This window comes from Chrysochloris asiatica, unplaced genomic scaffold (genome assembly GCF_000296735.1).
Source record: "Chrysochloris asiatica unplaced genomic scaffold, ChrAsi1.0 scaffold00118, whole genome shotgun sequence".
Classification (NCBI taxonomy): Eukaryota; Metazoa; Chordata; class Mammalia; order Afrosoricida; family Chrysochloridae; genus Chrysochloris; species Chrysochloris asiatica.
Window position 1 is genome coordinate 9064043 of NW_006408636.1, and position 19365 is coordinate 9083407.

Below are 19365 nucleotides of genomic sequence, written 5' to 3' on the forward strand. Positions count from 1 at the left end.
CTCATGTTATGGCTCGTATTTCTTCTGGGTAAATATCAAGTAGAGGAATTGCTGGATCATAAGGTATTTTTATTTCCAACCTTCTGAGGAAGTACCATATTGCTTACCACAGAGATGTTGGACCATTTTGCAATCCCACCAGCAATGCAGGAGTATCCAAATCTCCCCACATCCCCACCATCCTCTACTTTTTTGATTTTAGCTGTTATTGTTGGTGTGAGATGATATCTCATTGTTGTTTTGATTTGCATCTTTCTAATTGCTAGCATAGTGGTTATGAATTTTGCTATGAACCGCAAGGTTAGCAGTTCGAAACTACCAGCTGTTCCACGGTAGAAAGATTATGCTTTCTGCTCCCATAAAGATTTACAGTCGCTATGAGTCGGAACTGACTCCATGGCACATAACAACAACAACAACAACAATGGCTACTTATTGTGAACATTTCTTCATGTTTGTTGGCTGCCTAGATCTCCTCCTTGGTGAAGTGTCTGTTCATGTCCTGCGCCCATTTTTGAATTGGGTTATTTGTCTTTTTCTTGTAGAGGTGTTGTAGTTTCCTATATGTTTTAGAAATGAGTCCCTTGTCTGATGTGTTATTGCAAAAGATTTTTTCCCATTCTGTAGGTTCCCTTTTTACTCTTCTGGTGAAATCTTTTGATGCACATAAGTTTTTAATTTTTAGTATGTCACACTCATCTATTTTGTCTACTTTTGTTTGCATAGTTTTCAAAATGTTTGGTAGTTTGTGTTTTCCCTGACTTAGTGCCCTCACATTTGTCCCTATTTTTTCTTGATGGCCTTCATAAATCTGGGATTCACATTTAGGTCTTTAATCCATGTTGAGTTGGTTTTTGTATAAGGCGTGAGGTGAAGGTCTTGTTTCATTCTTTTGCATATCGCTTTCCAGTTCTGCCAACACCATCTGTTGAAGAGATTATCACCTCCCCATTTGATATATTTAGGTGTTTTGTCAAAAATCAGTTGGCTGTATGTAGATGCGTTAATTTCTGGATTCTCGATTCTGTTCCATTGATCTACGTATCTTTCATTGTACCAGTACCAAGCTGTTTTGAGCACTGTAGCCATGCAGTAAATTTTGAAGTCGGGAAGTCACAGGCCTCCAACCTTATTCCTATTCTTAAGCAGTGCGTTGCTTACCCTGGGTCTCTTTCCTTTCCATATAAAATTTGTAATTGTTTTTTCCCATCTCTTTGAAGAATGTCGTTGGAATCTGGATTGGGATCACATTATATGTGTAAATTGCTTTGGGCAGTACTTTTCCTATCCAGGAGCATGGTACATTCTTCCATTTTTGTAGTTTTTTTTTTTTTATAGTAGTGTTTTATAGTTTTCTTTGTGTAAGTCCTTTATTTCTCTGGTTACATTTATTCCTAGATGTTTCATCCTTTGGGTGGCTATTTTAAATGGTATTGCTTTCCTAATATCCTTTTCAGTGCTGTCGTTTTTGTATAGAGGAATTCAACTGATTTTTGTATGTTGATCTTATATCCTGCCACTTAGCTGAATCTTCTAATGAGGTCTAATAGCTTTTTTACTGAGTCTTTGTGGTTTTCTACGTATAGGTTCATATCATCTGCAAATAGAGAGAGCTTTATTATCTCTGCCAATTTGGATGCCTTGAATTTCCTTGTCTTGCTGTATAGCTCTTGCTAAGAACTTCCAGCACAATATTGAATAAGAGTGGTGACAAAGGGCATCCTTGTCTGGTTCCTGTTCATAGAGCGAAGGCTTTCAGTTTCTCTCCATTGAGAGTTATGTATGCTGTTGGTTTTGTATATATGCTCTTAATTATGTTGAGTTTTCCTTCAATTCCTATTTTGATGAGTGTTTTTATCAGGAATGGATGTTGGATTTTGTCAAATGCCTTTTCTGCATTAATCGATATGATCATGTGGTTCTTTTCTTTTTTCTTATTTATATGATGGATAACATTGATCATTTTCTAATGTTGAACCATCCCTTAATCCCTGATATGAATGCCACTTGATCATGATGTATTATCTTTCTGATGTGTTGCTGGATTCTGTTAGCTAGGATTTTGTTGAGAATTTTTGCATCTATGATCATGAGGGATGTTGGTCTATAATTTTCTTTCTTCGTGATGTCCTTTCCTGGTCTTAGCATGAGGGTTATGCTTGTTTCATAAAATGTATAAGGAAGTTTTCCATTTTTCACTATCTTCTGGAATAGTTTCAGTAGAATTGGTGACAGCTTTCCCCTGAATGTTTGGTAGAACTTACTGGTGAAGCCATCTGGGCCTGGACTTCTTTTGGTTGGGAGTCTTTTGGTGACCTGATCAATTTCTTCTTTTGTTATGGGTTTGTTCAGGTTTTCTACTTCACTGTGTGTAAGTTTAGGTTGGTAGTGTTCTTCTAAAAATGTGTCCATCTCTTCTAAGTTTTCAAATTTGTTGGAGTACAACTTTTCATAGTATTCTGTTATTATCCTTTTGATTTCCTTTAGTTCCATTGTGACATCACCCATGTGGTTTCTAATGCATTGTATTTGTGTCTTCTTCCTCTTTTGTTTTGTTAGGTTTGCCAATGGTCTGTCAATTTTGTTAATCCTTTCAAAGAACCAGCTTCTTGTTTCTATAGTTTTTCTGTTTTCTATCTCATTTATTTCTGCTCTAATCTGTATTGTTTCTTTTCTTTTGATGGCTGTAGGTTCCCTCTGTTGGTCTGTTTCTAATTGTTGTAGATGCTGTGTTAATGTGTTAATTTTGGTTCTTTCTTCTTTTTGGATGTGTGAATTTATTGCAATAAATTTTCCTCTCAGCACTGCTTTCCCCATGTCCCAAAGATTTTGGTATGTTATGTTTTTGTTTTCATTTGTTTCTAGGAACTTTGTGAATTCATGTTTAATTTCTTCTACTACCCAGTCGCTTTTCAGCAGGGTGTTATTCAGTTTCCATGTATTTGACTTGATTTTCTTGGTCCTCCTATTGTTGATTTCTAATTTGATAGCATTGATAGCATTGTGGTCTGAGAAGATGCCTTCTACTGTAAAGTTCCTAAACAGAACAAGCACTCTGACCTCAGCTACTTTCTAAGCCAGCAGGAACTCCTTTCAGATTAGGTGCCTTGCTTGACCCAAGATACCATCTAGGCTGCCAGGAACTCCCATCGAGGACCATACATCCCACCCACTCTCAACCCATGGGCTTGAGTGGCAGAGGACACCTACCCAAACCAAGTACCCTGTCCTCACAGTTTTCTCCTCTCTGGGTCCTGCCCCACCCCAATTTCTTCTTTCTTTGGGTTGTTCTTTTCTTTCCTATTCCTTGTTTTTTTTTTTTTTTTTTATATCCTTCCTTTCTCTGCCTAAGGAGCACTGGTGACACTGTAAGATAAATACTGGACTGCTAACTACAAGGTCAGCAGTAATTCACTAGCTACTCCAAGGGAGAAAGATCAGGCTTTCTGCTCCTGTAAAGATTTACAGCTTCAGAAACTCTATTTAGGGTTGCTGTGAGTCAGAATCAACTTGATGGAGCTGAGTTTTGGGTTTTCTTTGCTTAACTATTTCATTCCCCCCTGCCCCTGCCCTCCTTACTTTCTTTTTTTTTCTTCATGTTTCCTTTCTCTTTTCTTTTTCTTCCTCCCTAGTTTTTTTTATTGTCATTCTTTTGTTTCTTTTTCTCTTCCTTTGTTTTAAAATTTTCTTTCCTTTTTTTCTTTTTGTTTATTACATTTTTTCTTGCTGCTGTTTGCCTGCTTTCTCCACTTATTTTTTCTTTTATTTTACCTTTATATTTTCTTCTTTTACTGTTTTTTTTTTTCTTAATTAAAAAAAATCACATCCAACAGGAGATAGAAACCATGCCAACATGGCCAAGTTACACTTTCATTGAAGACACCTACACACTCCTGTACAACTTGATTATCAATAACAATCAGCACTAGCCAAATCTGACATTAAACTGCACTACATGAGCAGTGAATAGAAAACTGTGCACACACTGCCATTCTCTATCACACTCACCAGGATGCAGTGCCTAAAATACACCAACATATTAAACATCAATTACATACAAATGCAGCACCATAATGTCTCAGAGACAGCCGACAACTGCAATTCACATGAAGAAACAAAACAGTGACTCAAACAAGTGTCCAAAATACAGATCCAGAAAACTTTCTTAGGAAGAAAGGGCAATGGAACTACCTGATGAAGTTCAAAGAATGATATTTAGGTACTTTCAACAGGTAGAAAGATTAAGAAAGCTGAGATAAAATCAAGGAAAACACAAAAAAACCTTCAGAAGAATTCAGGAAAACACTACCAGAACAAATTGATAAATGAAAAATTTGAAAACTATTAAAAAGCAGAAAACAGAAATACAGAAGATTATGATTTTGCTGTTGCTATTGTTAAGTTCTGTCTGTCAAGTTGGTTCCAACTCATAGCAACTTTGTGTAGGGTTTCTGAAGAATGGCTGGTGGGTTTGAACTTCCGATGTTATGATTGGTAGTTCATTGCTTATCCTACAGTACCACACAAATAGATAATGCATTGATAGGGCAAAGGAATAGAATTGAATCAATGGAAGGTTGAATTAGTAAGTTTAAAGACAAATTTGTCAGTACTTATCTCTTAGTGGAACAATCAGAAAAAAGAATGAAAAAAAAATGATGAAAGCATAAGAATTATGTGGGATACAATCAAGAGGAATACCATATTTGTTCAGAATTCCAGAAGAGAAAGAAAAAATTTTTTAAGACGCACAGAGAAAAGTGTCAGAGTTCTTGGAAGAAAACTTACCTAATATCATGAAAGATGAGAAGTTATGCATTACAAAAGAACAAAGTCCAAAAAGGATAGACTGCAAAAGAAAAATCACTAAGACATACCATAATCAAACTTTCCAAACTTTGTCATTGGACAAGGAGAACCAATAAAACTTAAACTTTAATTTCTCAGCAGAAAACATGTAGACAAGAAGGAAATGGGATGGCATATAAGAAACTCTGAAAGAAAAAAAAATTGCCAGCCAAGAATTGTATGCCCAGCAAAATTGCCCCTCAATACAATGGCAAAATCAAGACATTTCAGATGAAAAGGAATTTGTAAAAGCCAGACAAACCTTACAAGAAATACTAAAGGGAATTCTTCCAACAGAGAACCATCAATGGCAGACAACCTGAGATTAACATACACAACAACACCCAGAAGTCAACCCAGATACATTACTGTTAAGTGCCATCAAGTCAGTTCTGACTCATAGTGACCCTGTATAGGGTTTTCTAGGATCGAATGCTGGGTTTGAACTACTGACCTTGTAGTTAACAGTCCTGTACTTATCTGATGGCACCACACCAGGACCCAAACCCTAACCCAAATATGTTGTTGCTGTTGCTAATTGCTGAAGAGTCAGTTCCAACTCATAGCAACCCTGTATAGCGTTCTGAAGAGTGGCTGATGCATTTGAACTGTTGAACTTCTAGTTCAAGCAGACCTTAAAGTCCAGCACTTATGCTACAGTGCCACACCAGAAGTATCCAAAGTGAAATAAGACTGAAAATAGGGAACCAGAAGTATCAGTTTGTAAATTAAGACAATTACAAAGTAAAAAGGAAATGAATAGTGTAGTTACAGAACTTGCAACAAAAAATGGAAAGTCAAGTAGATTTCAAGATAGAACAGACAGATTTAAATTTGGGAAGAAATTAGTAGATTACAGGATAACCTCAAAGAAAATGAATAAATGTCATCAAAATAAAAAAGGGGAAATCATAAAGATTTATTAAACATTGAAACAACAGCAACAAAGAAAATACAAGACAGCCCACAAATAAAATGAACTCAGCACAGAAAATGATGTGAAACAAACAAACCAGGACCACACACACACACACACACACACACACACACACAATGCTGCTAAAGTACAGCAATAAATTCATACTTGTCGATAATTACACTGAACATAGTGGATTAAATGCATCAGTCAAAAGACAGAGTAGTTAATCTTACATTCCAGGAACAGAGAACCTTAGGACTATCAAGGGAGATGAGTATGAGAGAAACATGGGACTCTAACCAGAGAAGCAGCGACACCAGAGATGGAGGTAGAGATGATGGCATGGAGAGTCAGAACAACTAAGGACTCTAGACTCATGGAAAGAGAAAGGCTGTGTGCTGGTGGCCAGGAGGCAGGCTTGCAGAAGTTGCCCTTTGATTGTTTAAATAATTACATATTTCTGAGTGTTTTTGTTTACATCAAAAATAAATAAGGCCATTTTGTGAACACCGGGTAAGCATGAGCATCTTTTGTGATTGGGTCGAAGGAGAATGAGAAGATCCATTAGAGTGTGTGGTTTTAAGCCTCTGCATTTCTAACGTAATATTTTGAAATGCATCATGAGTCCTGTCCTTTAGACTGCAAGGTTTTTGTAGGCAATCTTGGAAATAATGGCAACAAGACCGAATTGAAATGGGCTTTTGGATATTACAGCCCACTTTGTAGGTTGCTAGAAACGCTCCTGGCTTTGCTTTTGTGAATTTGAAGAGCCTCGGGATGCAGCTGATGCTGTTTGAGAGCTACATGGAAGAACATTGTGTGGCTGCCGTTTAAGAGTGGAACTGTCAAATGGTGAAAAAAGAAGCCGGAATCGTGGTCCACCTACCTCTTGGGGATGTCGCCCTTGGGATGATTATTGTAGAAGAAGTCCTCCACCTCATCTCAGATCTCAAAGGAGGAGATGCTTTTGTTGCATCCGAAGCAGGTCCCATTCTAGAGACAGGCGAAGAGAGATCACTGTTTCGATTGAGAAATCATAAGCCATCCCAATCCTTCTCTAGGTCTCATAGCCAATCTAGGTCAAATGAAAGGAAACAGAAGATTGGTTTGCAAGAAGAGTAGTGGTGTATAGGAAACCTCATTTGACAGGTGTATGGACAGAAAATTCAAGTTTTGTTTGAGACGTCATAAGCCTGGTGCATTTTAAAAATGTTTAGCTGTCCGAATTTGTCTATTGTCTCTTGTAACAGTGACACATGAAGATGTAATTCTCCATGGCTTGAAATGAATCATATAAGGCATGTAATAAACAAGAATTTATTACTTTACAATGTACCCTTAAGCAAAATTGAATTTGCTTTGAACTTTTAGTCTTGCATAGATTGATAATAAAGCTCTAAATCGTGTGCAACCAAAGTGTGATGTTTTAATATTACAAAAGTAAATCTGGGGAGAACAAACAAGATGGTGCATTGGGTGAAAGTGCAGTAGGGAGCTCCATCAGCAACAACACAGAATACCTGACCAAGCAGGCTCAGGGAATGGCCCCAGAACTCTGAACCACATATAAAGGAATATTTAGAAGGTTGGAAGGCTTACAGCTGAGGGAAATTGTGGCAGAAGAAAGAAATCCATTGCTTTCTAATTCAAGACACTCAGCTGCTCCGGGAGCCGCCATATTGGGAAAAACCAAGCGGAGGAAGGATCAGAGCAGCCACAGATGCCTGACAGAACTGCGGAGATAAAGGTGTGGACATTCTTTTCTTTTGGTAGCTGTTCATTGGTCCCTTGCTATCTGTGTACCTCCATTCTGGTGACTATAGGGGTGCCTGAGCTAGTGGACACACTAGTCCCACCCTCAGAGGGTTCTACTATGCATGTGCACAGATCTCCTTGAAATTTAAAGAGACAGTTTCCACTTAAAACTAAATGACCACAGCTGGCCCTGAACTGTTTATAACTAGAAAAAAGGCCTGAATGGGGATTGTGGAGCAGGACACGCAGACAAAAAAGGAAATTGGCTGAAAATTAAATCCTAAGTTACGTCAAAACGACCAACAGATAACCCCTGAATATGCCCAAAAAAGAGAAGCAGATGACCATATCTGAACATGTCCAGAAACGAGATAAAGTGAATGAGGCAAATGAGCTGGAAGTAGACCTACACTCCATACTGGAAGATGGGCAGGCTTTGGAAATGCCTGAGATGGAATTCTGAAAAATGATTATAAAAGGTATCAAAACACTATACAATGCAGTTGAGAAAAATAAGGAAGAAGTCAGGAAAGTGCTACAGGAACAATCAAATAAGATATATACAGCATTGGAAATTATTCAAAACCTACAGAAAGAGGCCCAAATGATTAATAACAGTATATCAGAAATGGACAATACACTGAAAGGGTAAAGGAGTAGAATTGAAGAGATAGAAGCCAGAACAAGTGAGCTAGAAGATAAATCTCTCAACACTACTAAGATAGAAGAGCAAGCACAAAAAAGAATAAAAAAATCAGAAGAAGGCCTAAGATTCATGTTGGACAACATGAACAGGAATAACTTAAGAATTATTGGCATTCCGGAACAGGAAGAATCACACAAGTCCACAGAGGAGATAGTTGAAAAACTTCTGGAAGAAAATTTCCCAAACATCCTGAAGAGCGAAAACAAGCATTCAAGAAGCTCAACGAACCCCAGTAAGGATAAACTCTAAAAGACAATCACCAAGACATGTCATAATCAAGCTCTCCAAAATCAAAGACACTGGCTACCTAAAATGAGAGGGCAATAAAGGAACGAAGTGACTGGCTTTCAAGAGGGAGCTTTGTTTAATAGTGTGGGGGGAAAGAAAGAGTCCCCACTGAATCGCTGTCATCTTGTCTAGATGGGTCTGGTGAAAATAGATGGGGATAAGATTCGTAAGATTCAATAGTGAATAATTTTTATCATGACTAATAGTGACTTTCACAATTGTAAAAGGTAGAAGTTTTGTAACAAAAGAAAGGGGAGTGGTTAATCTTACAGTCCAGAAACAGAGGATCCTAGGACCATCAAGAGAGGAACGCACAAGCAGAATGTGAGACCTTATCCAGAGAATCAGCAGTGCCAGCAATGGAGGCAGAGATGGGGGCATGGAGAGGAGGTAGCAGCTGAGGACTCTAGATTCATGGACTAAGAAGAGAGGGACTAAGAGCTGTTGGCCAGGAGCTGACTTGCTGAATGTGCCCTTTTGAGATGTAAATTATTATATATGCCTGAGTGGTTTGTTTGTTTGTTTGTTTGTTTTTTTAAAAAGCTAAAGTGGATAGAGAGAAATACTGTTAACTGATGGTACATGGAGGGGATTATAATCAATGTAATGAAACAAGGTATATGATTTGTTGAATGTAAACCTGATGATATGCCCTGTAAACTTTCACTCTTTCCACAATAAAGACCTTAAATAAACAAACAAACAAACAAACAAATAAATAAATAAAAAGATGTTGGGAACATCAAATTTATTGGAGAGCTTGGCAAGCTTGATCTTATTCATGAATCTGTCCTTCATAAGTGCATCAAAACACTTTTGGAAAAGAAGAAGAGAGTCCAACTCAAAGATATGGCAGAGGATAATGAGGACAGTGCAACCTAGATTAGATCATGAACGAGCCAAATCCTTAATGGATCAGTACTTTGCCTGAATGTGCTCCTTGATGTTAAGTAAGGAATTGCCAACGAGGATTTGTTTCCTGCTGCAGGATACCTTAGAGTTGCGAGAACGTCATTGGGTTCATCGCAAGGCTTTTCTTGACAATGGACCAAAGACGATCAATCAAATCCGTCAAGATGCAGTAAAAGATCTAGGGGTGTTTATTCCTGCTCCTATGGCTCAATGGATGAGAAGTGACTTCCTTCTGGAGGGACTGTTCATGCCACCCAGGATTAAAATGGATAGGGACCCACTTGGATGACTTGTTGATATGTTTGGACAAATGCCAGGTAGCAGAATTGGTACTGGTCCAGGAGTTATCCAGGATAGATTTTCACCCACCATGGGGTGTCATTGTTCAAATAAACTTTTCAATGGCCATGGGGGACACATCATGCCTCCCACACAATCACAGTTTTGAGAGATGTAAAGCAAGTTTATGAAAAGTCAGGGGCTTAGCCAGCTCTACCATAACCAGAGTCAGGGACTCGTATCCCAGCTGCAAGGACAATTAAAGGATATGCCACCTCTGTTACAATAATCAGTCAGTCACAATCAGGCCCTCCATTTTAGGCTATACATTCTGGGTTCTTTCCTCTCCCCTCCCTTTAACTCCATTTTTGTAATCTTAGGTTTCTGTTTCCCCACCCTAAGCTACAAGGCACGTAGTTTAAAAGACAACATGGCTTATGACTGTTGTTGTTGTCAGGTGCCATTGAGTCGGAACTAACTCATAGTGACCCCATGCACAGCAGAACGAAACAATGTCCGATCCTGGGCCAACCTCACTACCGCTGCCACACTTGACGCCATCAATGATGCCACCTGGCCAATCCATCTCGTTGGGGGTCTTCCTCTTTTTCTCTAACCCTCCATCTTACCCAGTATGACATCCTTGTCCAGTGACTGTTCCTTCCTGACAACATGTCCAAAGTATGAGAGACAAAGTTTAGCCATCTTGGCCTCCAAGGAGCACTCTGGCTGCACTTCTTCCAAAAGAGATCAATGGGAAAACTCTACGAATACCAGAGAAACACTGGCTTTTGATAGGCCAGAGTTAAATCAGCCCAGCAATGACCACTCCCTTCCTGTTGAACCTATATAAGACCACTCCCTTCCTGTTGACTCTTTCTCACTTTCTGCTTTCTGCCTTCTGCCTTCTCTCTTGGGCAGAGGTCACTTTGCTCTTCTTCACCCTGAATAAAAGTCTCTAGATGGGCTGTCTGGTGTGTGGCATGGTTGATGAGTGGTGCCGGGTTGTTTTTTCCCTTTCATTGGTGTCAGAAGTGGGATCGGTGAGGCCCCCGATTTAACATCAGAAAGCCCAAGACCCCCAACTCTCCTGGTCCCCTAGCCCACTAATTTCAACATGCCCTCCCACCGCCCACAATCATCTTCCCTGACGCCTTCTCAGCCCCATCACCAGCAGGAGTTAATTCTTTAGCCCTCTGGCTCAGGTAAGTCCCCTCTTGTGGCTGCCCTAGGTGTGGAGATTTGTACCCCGGTAACCAGGACATAAGATTCCGTCCGGGACATAGACCGGGCGCCAGCTTCTGTGTCTCCCATAGTGAGTTCAGAACTCACTGGAACAAGTCCAGGACTTATCCGATCCGGCCCCACCTGCTGAAGGGACGCCTCAGAGGGTGATGCAGCCTCTCCATTTACAGACCCCTCCTTGTGGCAGGGACACCTCCACTAGGAGCTTGGGTCCCCACACCTAAGACCAGGTCTCAGGTTGGAGCACTGTCTGAATCTCAAGAGACATCTTGGGTTCCAGGCACGGTTCGTTGTCTTATTCCTGGTTGCTATGGGTTCTGGGTCCTCCATACCAGCAGACTCCCCTTTAGGGTGTTTGCTCTGAAACTTTGAGGGCTTAGACCTTGAACCTAAGTGTCTTGTACACCTATCTACTTAAATTTGGCCTCAATACAAATTAGACAACCAAAATACCTGGCCGCCTAACTGCTCGCTTGAATTGGGTCTAATCCAAGACCTATTTAACTTTTGTGAGCGCCAGGGAAAATGGTCAGAGATCCTGTATATCCAGGGCTTTTCCTACCTTCAACCTTTTCTTTGTTCCATTGCTTGTCCTCTCAACTCCTTCAGTCAATTTGACCCAGTTGATGACCCCTCTCCCTATCAAAGAGCCCCAAATGCACCTCTGCTTCTTGTGCCATCACTTTCCCTCAGTATGCACCTATCCCGCCTTGTACTCATTCCAAGTCTCAAAAGTTAATGGACCCTGAAGTTTCTCAGTCCAGTCATATAATAGTACCCTTGTGGGAAGTGGCTGGAGCAGAAGGAATTGTCTGAGTCCATACCCTTTTTCCAATGGCAGAGTTAGCTTTAATTCAATCCAGACTTGGGTCTTTTGCCTCAAATTCTGCAACTTTTATTAAGCAGTTTCAATTTCTAACGCAGTCTTATCAACTAACTTATCATGCATGATATTAGGGTAGGTGAGTGCTGGAACAGGCCTGTGCTCATGCAGACCAGGAACACCTCACCAATAACAATCACCCAGCAGGAGCGGAAGCCATCCCTGACAGGGACCCAGACAGGTATTGTCAACCACAATAGATATATTAATTATACACTTCATGGGCTGCGCAAGGCAGCCATGAAAGCAGTTAATTATGACAAGCTTAATGAAATTGTCCAAGACAAGAACAAAAATCCTTCCAAGTTTCTCCAGAGACTCACTGATGGCCTGCGGCAATATACTAATCTAGATCCAGACTCTACCGATGGCCAAAGGTTAATTATAATGCACTTTTTCTGTCAGAGCTATCCCGACATCAAAATAATACTTAAGAGGCTAGAAAGGGGTCCCCTAACCCCTCAAGCAGAGTCTCTTGCTGTTGCATTTAAAGCCTACAATGGCCGAGATGACGCAAAGGCTGTAAAAAAGTACCAGTTGTTAGCTCAGGCCATCAACCCCACCTTGCCACCACGTGTAAGCGGGAATCCTGCAAAGCCTGCTTTTTTCCCAGCTCTGGGACCCTGCTTCCGGTGCAACCAGGGTGGACATTGGGCCAAAGAATGCCCAAATCCCAAACCTCCCACCAGGCCCTGCCCCAAATACAAGCAGAAGGGACATTGGGGTTTTGCCTGCCTGCCCCTTGGCGTCTACCTGCCATCAGGTAACCCCCCCCCCATCCCCTCAAGCAACCTTATTGGTCTAGCTGCAGAAGACCTATGAGGAGGCCCTGGCCTGTCTGGCCCAATGCGGATCACCTTCCAGGAGCCCAGGGTAACTTTCACCATGGCAGGTAGGATGATCGCCTTTTTACTCGATACTGGTGCTAGTTTTTCTGCATTGCAGGAATTCTGGGGACCCACCTCCCTGTGCGGGACCTCTACTGTTGGGGTAGAAGGTCAAGAACGATACCCTCAGCAAACTCTCCTTTTGTGCAAAATTGGCAATTTTGAATTTTTACATTCCTTTTTAGTCCTTCCCTCTTGCCCCATACCTTTATTAGGGCGGGACATTTTACCTAAGCTTGGCACCTCCCTCAAGTTTGACTTTCAGGGCCTCTCCAGCACTCCAACCTCTTCCTTTTGCCTCTTACTGTCTCAAGATATTGAACCTCAAAGCCCTCCTTCCCAGTGGCCCATCAGTTCTGACCTTGTGAATCCTAAAGTCTGGGACATACATTTCCCTTCAATAGCCAAATGCCCTCCAGTCAAAATCCTCCTAAAAACCCCATCCATTTCCCAGCCCAAGCACAATACCTTCTCCCACAGTCTAATCTTTTGGGATTACAGCCCATTGTTAAAGAATTACTTAAAAAAGGATTTCTAAAACCAACTAATTCCCCCTACAATACTCCCATCCTGGCAGTCAAAAAACCCAATGGGGCCTACCGCCTAGTTCAAGACTTATTAATGCAGCTGTAGTCCAGTTCATCCAGTAGTCCCCAATCCTTACACTCTTCTGTCTTTCATTCCCTCTAGCACCACACATTTCTCAGTCCTTGATTTCCGGGATAGTTCTCATCTCTTTGGACAAATCCTAGGCAAGACCTGTCCCTTCTTCACTTACGGATCTTCCACTCTATCTCCTATTTTGCGCCCCATCACTAGCAGAAGTCCAGCAAGATAAAGAGGCTATCAAGTTTCACCCACTTTTTAAACAGCATGTCACATATTTAGGGGTGTCTTTGTCTCTGGGTTTCAAATCCATCACCGTTAACAGAAAACAAATGCTTCGAGACATCTCAACGCCTGCTAATAAACAAGAGCTCCTCTCCTTTTTAGGCCTAGCAGGATATCTCCAGGCCTGGATCCCAAATTATTCCCATTTAGCAGCACCCCTTTATGAGGCCTCAAAAGGCAATCCCCATGAACCTCTAGACACTTCTATTGCTACCCCATTTTCACAGCTCAAGTTCCAACTGCTAGAAGCCCCAGCCCTGCATTTACCTGATCTCACCCATCCCTTTTATCTTTATGTGTCTGAAAATAAAGGGTTTGCATTAGGAGTTTTAGGCCACCAATTAGGCCCTATGTTTGCTTATTTATCAAAAAAACTGGATCCTACTGTTTGAGGATGGACATCTTGCATGCAGAGCTTAGCTGCAACCTCCCCTTGAATCTAAGAATCAAAAAAATTAACTTTTGGAGCCCCAACTATTGTCTTATCCCATCATGCTATTGCTGATTTGTTAAACTATAAAAACCTACAGGATTTACCCCCTTGCAGGATTCTTTCGCTTCAAACCTCACTCCTCCATGATCCCTCATTAACCTCCCAGTTGTGCCTGGTCCTTAATCCTTCCACCCTATTCCCTGTGCCTGACCAGGAACTGATTCACAATTGCTTGCCACATGACTCACACATTCAGAAAGGACCTCTTTCTTCCCCCGACCTAGTTTGGTATACTGAAATCAAGCAGGCAGGCTATGCCATTGTATCTGAAAGTGAAGTTATTGACCAGGGCTTCCTCCCTCCTCAATCAACAAGCGGAGATGATTGCCCTCACACAGGCCTTTACCTTAGCTTCGGATTCTAAATTCATTATGGAACTACTAAAGGCTTCCAGGCTGCCCGCAGCCATTGGCATTGTCCACTGTAAAACTCACCAGTCAGACCAGTCACCTACAACCAAGGGAAATAATTTGGCTGATCACATAGCAAAGAAAGCAGCCTTAACGCTGACTGTATTCCCTAGCACCTCAGTAAATCAAGGAGTGGAAACTCAGAAACCGAGCCTGACCCGGGATCAACTTACGTACCTTCACAAGAATTTCCACCCCAACTCTATTTACCTTTTTAGAACCATTAGTCACTCTCTCCCTATCTGACAAGCAATTTTTACAACATCTTTCCTCCACCTGCAAAATTTTCCCAAAGACGAATCCATCTTCTAAACCCACCCCTTTCCCTACACACCAAGCCAGGGGTCTGCTCCCCAGCCTGGATTGGCAAATAGACTTCACCCACATGCCCAAAGTTAAAAGGTGAAAATATCTTTTAGTTCTAGTTGACACTTTTTCTGGGTGGGTTGAAGCTTTTCCTACCACAAACAAGCGAGCCTCTACTGTCTCTGCTTTCCTTTTCAAGGAAATTATTCCCCACTTTGGGCTCCCAACTTCCCTCCAGTCAGACAACGGCTCTGAGTTCACTTCCCACATAACTCAAGGACTTGCTAAATTATTGGGAATTTCTTGCCACCTCCATATCCCTTTCACCCTCAATCATCAGGGAAGGTGGAGCGAACCAACAGGTCAATCAAAGCTGTCCTTACTAAGTTAACCTTAGAACTTCATGCTGACTGGGTCTCTTAGCTTTGTTATGCCTTGTTACCCTTAGCCTTGTTACGCCTCAGATCTTTGCCTAAAGCGCCTCTCCAAATTTCTCCTTTTGAACTAATGTATGGATGCCCTTTCCTACCTCCGGGTCTAAAACCTGAAGCGTCTGCCCTTCCACCATCTCGCTCTCTCTCTCTCTCTTTTTTTTTTTTTGGATAATCACTGTCTTTATTGCATTTGAAGGGCTAAGACAAATTTTGAAGGTATACAGAATATATATATTTTTTATTGTGAATTATGTGATAGTTTACATGGGAGAACATTAGTTTTACATTCATTCTATCGTATATTGTCTCTCATTGCCATGGTTACAATCCCCTCCATGCAATCCTTCCAGGTATTCAGCACACAGTCGCTCTCCCTCTCTGGATCTAAAGTCTCCAGCTGCTCCATCGCTCCACGTCACCATCTCTGGCTCCATTTCAGGCATCACTGCTTCTCTGGGTAGGGTCCTGCTCTCTGCTCTTCTCCCTTGATGGTCCTAGGGACCTCCGCTCCTAGACTGAAAAGTTAATCACTCCCCTCCTTGCTATAAAACATCTACCTTTACATTTCCAACCCTCCCACCATCTCTTTTTAAAGTAAGCTGTTTAAATTACTTAAGAACTTTATTATGGCAATGTGCTGACTCACTTTTACCCTCATCTTTTTCCTCATTACCTTGATCCTACCAATCAGGAGACATAGTCCTAAATGCCCCTCTGAGCCTCCCAAAAGAACTCTTGAAACCCAAGTGGATTGGTCCACATAAAGTAATTTTAACCATCCCTACAGTAGTTAAGTTAGAGGGTCTCTCGAGCTGGTTCCACATCTCAAGGGTTACACCCCTTCCACAGCCCTGCTGGAGGACTCAAACCATCATCCCCTCCTAACTATAACGCTCAGCATGGCTTCAGAAAAAGAGGGCAATCCAAGTAGAAATCTTGCCCCTGGTAGCAGCGCTAGGTATTGGGGCAGGCACAGCTACTGGAACTGCGGGCATTTCCCATTCAAACATCCAGTCAAAGTGGCTAGCAGAACAACATGAAGAAGACATAAATCAGCTCTCTACAGCTATCCTCACACTTCAGCAGCAAATTAACTCTCTCTCTCAGGTAGTCCTGAAAAATAGGTGGGGCCTGGACTTCCTCTTTGCTGAAAAAGGAGGGCTTTGTGTTGTCCTCCAGGAAAATTGTTTTTTCTTTGTCAACCAATCTGGAGTAGTCACCAAACAGATTCGCCAACTTCAAGAGAGCCTTGAGCAATGGCGTAGGGAACGAGAGCTAGAGGGTAATGGAGGGTTTGCTAATTGGTTCCATAATCCTCTATTAAATTCCCTGCTTCCCTTTCTAACACCACTATTGGTTATCCTCACTTTACTGGCAGTTGCCCCTTGTGTTCTTTGTTTTGTTCGATTGTAGGTTAGCTGCATATCTACCCAAATTTCCCAGCAAGCTGCTACTCAGTTGTTGTTACAAGCCAAAGACCTAAGAAGAACTCCTCTAGTTACATGGAAACTGCAGGACCAAGCCCAGCCCAGCTGCTGACCCGGTTCCATCTCTTCTTGGTTCATCTCTGGACTGATATGTCTTGGTTTGCTCCTCACCCATGCCTTGTCACTGGCTTAACGAACTGGGTTTCTGACTCATGGCTCCAAGGAACCTTTTCTATTGTCCAAGAACCTTGGGGCCACTATGTCCTGGCCTCTTTGACATCCTACAAAGACAAGATTTACCCTAGTTTATTCAGGAAATGTTTTCCCCTTTATTAGCTCATAATCTCTGTAAAATGGGACCAACAGTCCCCACATTGGGACAGACCAATGCTAACCGATATATATCCCACTCCCCTTCTTCATTAACTAATATATGTGCTATCACTCTTCTCAAGGCATCCCATTGAAGAGCCCAATAAAAACTCTATTGCTACCGACAACACTGCCAACAATGACAAAGCCGTCGCCAACTGTGGTCAAAGACCAAAGACAACTTCACTTCCCCAATGCCAGCAGGAAGTAGCTACGGAAAATGACCTTCGTCCTTTCTCCCATGGGCATGGAACATAGAGACGGCCATTCATTTTTCTTATTTAACCAAAGAGGGGGAAATGTTACAATAATCAGTCAGTCACAATCAGGCCCTCCATTTTAGGCTGTACCTTCTAGGTTCTTCCCTCTCCTCTCCCTTCAACTCCATTTTGTAATCTTAAGTTTCTGTTTCCCCGCCCTAAGCTACAAGGCACATAGTTTAAAAGGCAACATGGCTTTTGATAGGCCAAAGTTAAATCACCCCAGCAATGACCACTCCCTTCCTGTTAAACCTATATAAGACCACTCCCTTCCTGTTGACTCTCTCTCTTTCTGCTTTCTGCCTTCTCTCTCAGGCAGAGGTCACCTTGCTCTTCCTCACCCTGAATAAAAGTCTCTAGATGGGCCATCTGGTGTGTGGTGTGGTTGATGAGGGGTTTTCTAAGAAAGGACAGCTTAATGCAGATGAGATTAGCCTGAGGACTGCTCAATCTTTCCTAATGAATAAAAACCTAGTACCAAAACTTCAGCTCCAGATAACTATGATTCCTCCTAGTGCGCAGCCACCACGCACTCAGACACCACCTCTGGGACAGACACCTCATCTTGGTCTCAAAACTAATCCACCACTTATCCATGAAAAGCCTGCCAAGACCATCAAAAAGCCACCACCATCAAAAGAAGAACTACTTGAGTTAACTGAAACTATTGTGACTGAATATCTGAATAGTGGGAACGCAAATGAGGCTGTCAATGGTGTAAGAGAAATGAGGGCCCCTAAACATTTTCTTCCTGAGATGTTATGCAAAATAATCATCCTCCCACTAGATAAAAGTGATGAAGACAAAGAAAAAGCAAGTTCTTTGATCAGTTTACTCAAACAGGAAGGGATAGCCACAAGCGACAACTTCGTGCAGGCTTTCCTGAATGTATTGGGCCAGTGCCCCAAACTGGAGCTTGACATCCCCTTGGTGAAATCTTATTTAGCACAGTTTTCAGCTTGTGCCATCATTTCAGAGCTGGTGAGCATTTCCGAACTAGCTCAACCACTGGAAAGTGGCACCCATTTTCCTCTCTTCTTACTTTGCCTTCAGCAATTAGCTAAATTACAAGACCGAGAATGGTTAACAGAACTTTTTCAACAAAGCAAGGTCAATATGCAGAAAATGCTTCCAGAAATTGATCAAAATAAAGACTGAATGTTGGATATCTTGGAAGGAAAGGGACTGAGTTTCTTATTCCCATTACTCAAAATAGAGAATGAACTGTTAAAGCAAATAAAGTTGGATCCCCACAAATCATATACAAGTGGATTAAAGATAACGTCTCTCCCAAACTTCATGTAGATAAAGGATTTGTGAACATCTTAATGACTAGCTTCTTACAGTATATTTCTAATGAAGTAAACCCACCCAGTGATGAAACAGATTCTTCCTCTGCTCCTCTCAAACAACAATTAGAGCAGGAAAAACAACTGCTTCTTTTTTTTAAGCCAGTAATGCAGAAATTCCTTCCTGATCATGTCAATCTACAAGTCAGTGCTCTGTATGCTCCTCAGGTGCATTTCTACAATAGCAACTTCCCAAAAGTCATGTTACTTTGCTTTTTTGTTCACTTTTATGATATGGAAATTATTGAAGAAGAAGATTTCTTGGTTTGGAAAGAAGATATAACCCAAGAGTTTCCAGGGACAGTCTTTTGAATCTTGGTTTTCCTTGCATTATAATATAAAATAGACACCAGAGGGTGAGAGAAAGGAATAGTCAGAAACATCACCATATAAAGCTTGTAAGATCATTTTCTGCCTATAACTGATTGGAATACCTAAAATGGGGCTACAAAGTGCCCAGGGAAGGAGGCTTCCTGCAAAGCCTTTGCAATACATAAGACTATAGGTAGAAGCCTGAACCACATCCAGATCTCCAGAGATGGGAAATTCCCACTTGAAAGGATAAGCAAACCAGGCTGGAGTGGCTAGAAGAACAGAAAATACTTCTTGAAAGAAAGACCTACAGGAAAAATACAAAACAATAGAGGCAGATGGACTGTTACTACAAAAACAAACAAATTGCTTGCCCAGGAAACATCAAG

General features: G+C 41.4%; 1 pseudogene; it reads left to right on the forward strand.

The window, feature by feature from the left end:
- The window catches only part of LOC102823485, a 23597-nt pseudogene that overhangs the window by 2921 nt on the left and 1311 nt on the right, over positions 1–19365 (forward strand).